A 5,658-nucleotide genomic window follows, 5' to 3' on the forward strand; every position below is an offset into this window, starting at 1 on the left:
TGGAGATTCCTTAAGAAATTAAAAATAGAAGGACACCTGGGTGGGTCAGTTGGTTAAGCTGCTGCCTTCAGCTCAGGTCATGATCCCAGGGTCCTGGGATCAAGTCCCACATTGGGCTCCTTGCTCAGCGGGGAGCCTGCTTCTCTCTCTGTCTCTGCCTCCCACTCTGCCTGCTTCTGTTCTCCAATTCTCTCTCTCTCTCTCTCTCTCTCTCTCTCTCTGACAAATAATTAAATAAAATCTTTTAAAAAAAAAGAAATTAAAAATAGAGCTTCCCTATGACCCTCCAATTGCACTACTGGGTATTTACCTCAAAGATACAGATGTACTGAAAAGAAGGGCCATTTGTATCTCAAAGTTCATAGCAGCAATGGCCATGGTTGCCAAACTGTGGAAAGAACCAAGATGCCCTTCTACAGACGAATGGATAAGGAAGATGTGGTCCATATACACTATGGAGTATTATGCCTCCATCACAAAGGATGAATACCCAACTTTTGTATCAACATGAATGGGACTGGAAGAGATTATGCTGAGTGAAATAAGCAGAGAGAGTCGATTATCATATGGTTTCACTTATTTGTGGAGCATAAGAAATAACACGGAGGACATGGGGAGATGGAGAGGAGAAGGGAGTTGAGGGAAATTGGAGGGGGAGATGAACCATGAGAGACTATGGACTCTGAAAAACAATCTGAGGGCTTTGAAGGGGCAGGGGTGGGAGGTTGGGGGAGCCAGGTGGTGGGTATTATGGAGGGCATCTATTGCATGGAGCACTGGGTGTGGTGGATAAACAATGAATTCTGTTACACTGAAAATAAATCATAAATAAATAAATAAATAAAAATAAAAGTGAGCTTGGTTCAGGGAAAAAAAAAAAAAACCTGGCTTCAGAATGGTTGCCTAATAAGAAGAACTTACTCTTCTTAAAGACCTCAGAGATTTCTATCAGGTCAGAATGGTTAAAATAAACCCACCCATCTATGTAAATCAATGAAATTAAATTTTTAAAAGGATCAAGTGTAGAGGCCCAGGGCAGATCCCAAAATGGGCCTCTAAAGGCATAGTGATTATTTTGAAGCTACTCAGGAAACAGCAGGTGCAAGGATATCACACCCTCCTCTATCCCTGTGAAAGGAAGAAACGAATCTCCCTGAATCAAGTACCCTCCCAAGAATAAGAAGTAAAAGACATCCTAACACCACAGGTAGGTACCAGAGAGTTGAGAGAGCTGTAGAAATAAACCTGGCTACTTTTTAAGGAATCTACCACCTCAGCCCAAATTCCAATTAGAATTCCTTCCTAACTAAAGTTCCCAAACATGTATTTTCCTCATCCTCTCATTTCCTCACACACTTCTTGTCTCTGTATAAAAGATATAAAAATGTCTCCCTTGGTCATTTCTTTGGGTCTCAATTTCGTTATTGAGCCTCCATGTGCAAGTAACCAACGTTCAGATTTTTTCCTCTTGTTAACAGTGTGGAGATTCCTCAAAAAATTAAAAATAGAGCAACCTGTTATCTTGCACTACTGGGTATTTACCCCAAAGACACAGATTCAGTGAAGACAAGGGCCATCTGTACCCCAGTGCTCATGGCAGCAATGGCCACAGTCGCCGAACTATGGAAAGAGCCAAGATGCCTTTCAACAGATGAGTGGATAAAGAAGATATGGTCCATATATACCATGGAGTATTACGCCTCCAACAGAAAGGATGAATATCCAATTTTGTATCAACATGGACAGGACTAGAGGAGATTATGCTGAGTGAAATAAGTCAGGCAGAGAAAGTCAATCATCATATGGTTTCACTCACTTGTGGAGCATGAGGAATAACATGGAGGACATTGGGAGAAGGAAAGGAAAAGTGAACTGGGGCAAATCGGAGGGGGAGACAAAGCATGAGAGACTGTGGACAAACTGAGGGTTTAGGAGGGAAGGGGGTGGGGGTTTAGGGGAGACTGGTGGTGGGTATTAAGGAGGGCGTGTATTGCATGGAGCACTGAGTGTGGTGCATAAACAAGGAATCTTGGAACACTGAAAAAATGAAATAAAATAAAAAATGAAAAGTACCACATGAAAATAAATAAATAAATAAATAAATAGAAAAACAAAACTCTGCTCTCATCAATTTAATTCCAAAACAGCTGGAAGAACCCTGGGGGGGGGGGGGAGAAGGAAATGTCCTGTCCCTAGAAGGGACACTTGCTAGAAGAAGCAAGTGTCCTGTCCCTAGACCTCTCAGGGAACCTATCCCCTGACCCCTTTGATCAGCAGTCATTCATCCTCTCATTTCTGCATTTACACAGAGCCCATCTTCCCACATTTCCATACACATGGTTCCCAGAGTCTGCAAGACCAGGTCTGAAATGTGCTACAATACCATAATGATGAAAGAAGCTCTCGCTTATATTACAAAACAAGCATTCAAAAAGAAGTCACCTGTAAAAGAAAGGGTTCGCAGGTATCTATAACCTGTTCCTCCCTCCTCAGTGAGCCTGGTCAGAGCTGAACTCTGGCAAACGGTAACCAGGAAATGCAGACTAGAGATACATGACAGTCTTACAGGGGTGGCTGTTCTCTGATTACTGACCTAGTAATTTCAGCAGAATGCAGAGGGTCTGTTTAGACCACAGGAACCCTACACCATACACACTGCAGATATGCTACCAAATGACAGTCCTAAAGCCAGGACAGGGTTATGAAGGTAGGGACACATAATCTGAGAATCCCCCAAGCCTCTCTGTGCTAACTTTTACCATAATAGTTCTGCCCCACATTTGAGAAGAAAAAGGCTTTCCACTGCAGAGAGGGAGTCTCCAAAGCTAATGTCTGATGGGTCTGGGGCCTCCTGGATACTAAAAGGGCTCTCAGTATTTTGTATCCTCTGCTAATTGGTAGTAAATCTGCTGCTGGTGAAGAACTGTGCTTCATGTGAGTCTGACGGACATTCTGGGTCTCTGCCATCACTACCTGGGCCAATGGTGTGCACCCCAGGTTCCTCAGGAAGTAGAAGAGCTGGAAGAACCCACGACTTGCTCTAGAGCATCATGACCCTCCTGACCTCCAGGGGCTAAACACAGATGGAATAAATAATTGAGCCAAGTCTTAGGTACAAACCCTGTAGCCATTCCACAGTTATTGACAAAAATGCAAGAGTCCAAAAAATATTGGTGACAATTTACACAGCCCTGGAGTCTGTTTGCAGACAGGGCATGGAGAGCTTGGGGAGCAGATTCCTAACGTTAGAAAAATGTTACAGAACAATCCTGAACTTGTGTTTCGTCTCTTCAGTGATTTCTCTTTTATTTTGGCGAGGATCCCAGAGACCTTTGTTCTCTGTCATTTAGTCCCATGAGTCATAGACACCCATATGCCATTCAAACATTCACTTAAAGGAAATGAATCTGATTCACCCCAGGGCTCTCTGTGTCCTTAAGAGCAGAGAAGTTGTTCATCTAGAACAATAGGCTGCATGGTTTCCTGAGACCTTGAGGGGTTTTGTGTCTAAGAGAGTTCATTTGAGGGATTTTAAAGTGACCATTTGTACATAACTGTCAGGCTGTGGCTGAAACAGACAGTCGAGGGTGCCGTGGAGGTTCTTGATTTCAGCTCAGCTCATGTTCTCCATGTTACTAGATGGAGACCCCATCAGGCTCCATGTTCAGGGTGGAGTCTGCCTGTCTTGCTCCAAATCCATCTGCCTGTCCTCCACCCAGTCTCTCTCTCCCTCTCTCTCAAATAAATCAATAATAAAATAATAAAATCTTTAAGACAAAAAAAGGAAAATAATGGCAAGTGGGAAATTTGTCACATTCAAGGATAAACAGTGTACAGAACTAGTTTTCTACTTGCTTGGTGACAAAATACATGCCAGGTGTTGATTTCAAGTAAGAATACTGTGATGCTCTAAGTGATACAGAGAGAACCTGACCTTGTGCACAACCTCCCCTGGGTGTCTTTTCCAGCCTCCACATGCTGTCTCTGCAGCAAGATCACTTGGCATGAGCATGGCCAGCTCAGGGTTCAAGGCCCTGGGGAGGCCCATCAGCTATCAGGATAGGGAACAGTACAGTTGTTATGTGTATGTGCCCAGCCCAAGACACAAACACATCTACCTGCACTGGGCTACATGTTGGGAAAACTTACCAAAATCAGAAACATTTCTGTGATCATGTCATTGTCAAAGCTCCAACCTCCAGGGGAAAATACCCTGTTTGTGATAATATGTATATACAAAAACCCAGATCCATACCGCAAACACATTTATGTGCAAACTGAGTTTGAGTTAAGATCTAAGGGCTTACAATGTCAGATTCAACTGTTCTGGAATGTTGACACTCATTACTCCTAATTCAGAAACATATGACAGTAGTTCAAACTCAGATGGCTCTCTGCAAAGCTTAGACACATGGACATATTTAATGATTAATATTTCTTCTTTACATTTCCTCCTAGTGAATCTGGTAAGCTCCAGAGAACATGGGATTTCCTGGGAATAAAAGGTCATTTCCCAGATTTTTAGAATATGTCCCTGCATTCAAACTGTATGGGGCTTTTGGCAAGTTTGAGATACAAAAGCATTGATCAGTGATGCCTGGGTCAAAGAAATTATTAAATGGGATGAAGAGAAGATTTAAATATACTTTATCAGGACTGATGTTAGCAGGATTTTCTTTGAGCTGAGGATTTCTTTTTCTGACAGATGCCCACCTACTTCTGTGAAAAAGCTGTGATACAGTCAACCTAAGGACCTTATAATAGAACCATGATCACAATGCAAGAAACAGTGATATGCACCAACAATTTGCTAGGAAAATGCTAAAATTTTAATATTTCCTACTGAGTCATTCGTATCCTTATTTTCCCTATGACTTAATGGTATGTGCGTGTCTTCTTGCACAAAGGAATGAACAGTGTTCCCAAGTGAGGGGAGAATATGAAAAACCTGTGGAGCTTTTGATGCAGACTCTCTAGGAGCAACTCTGGAGGCTTCATACCCATGAACTTGGATTTTGAGGACGCACTTGCATTAAAGCATCAGGTAAGGAAATTCCCTTGAAAAATGTCACAGGAAATTTTGGATAACATGGGGAGGACAGAGTCTTCTTAAAAATCTCTGGCAGCCAACAATGTTCTCCAAAGCAGCTGCACCAACTTGCATTCCAGTTCCCCTTTCTCCACATCCTCTCCAACACACCTTGTTCGTCAAGAAATTAACAATAGAGCTTCCCTATGACCCTGCAATTGCACTATTGGGTGTTTACCCCAAAGATACAGATGTACTGAAAAGAAGGGCCATCTGTACCCCAATGTTCATAGCAGCAATGGCCACGGTCACCAAACTGTGGAAAGAACCAAGATGTCCTTCAACGGACGAATGGATAAGGAAGATGTGGTCCATACACACTATGGAGTATGATGCCTCCATCAGAAAGGACGAATACCCAACTTTTGTAGCAACATGGACGGGACTGGAAGAGATTCTGCTGAATGAAATAAGTCAAGCAGAGAGAGCCAATTATCATATGGTTTCACTTATTTGTGGAGCATAACAAATAGCATGAAGGACATGGGGAGTTAGAGAGGAGAAGGGAGTTGGGGGAAATTAGAAGGGGAGGTGAACCATGAGAGACTATGGACTCTGAAAAACAACCT

The sequence above is a fragment of the Mustela nigripes genome, chromosome 5 (genome assembly GCF_022355385.1).
Source record: "Mustela nigripes isolate SB6536 chromosome 5, MUSNIG.SB6536, whole genome shotgun sequence".
In the NCBI taxonomy this organism is placed as follows: domain Eukaryota; kingdom Metazoa; phylum Chordata; class Mammalia; order Carnivora; family Mustelidae; genus Mustela; species Mustela nigripes.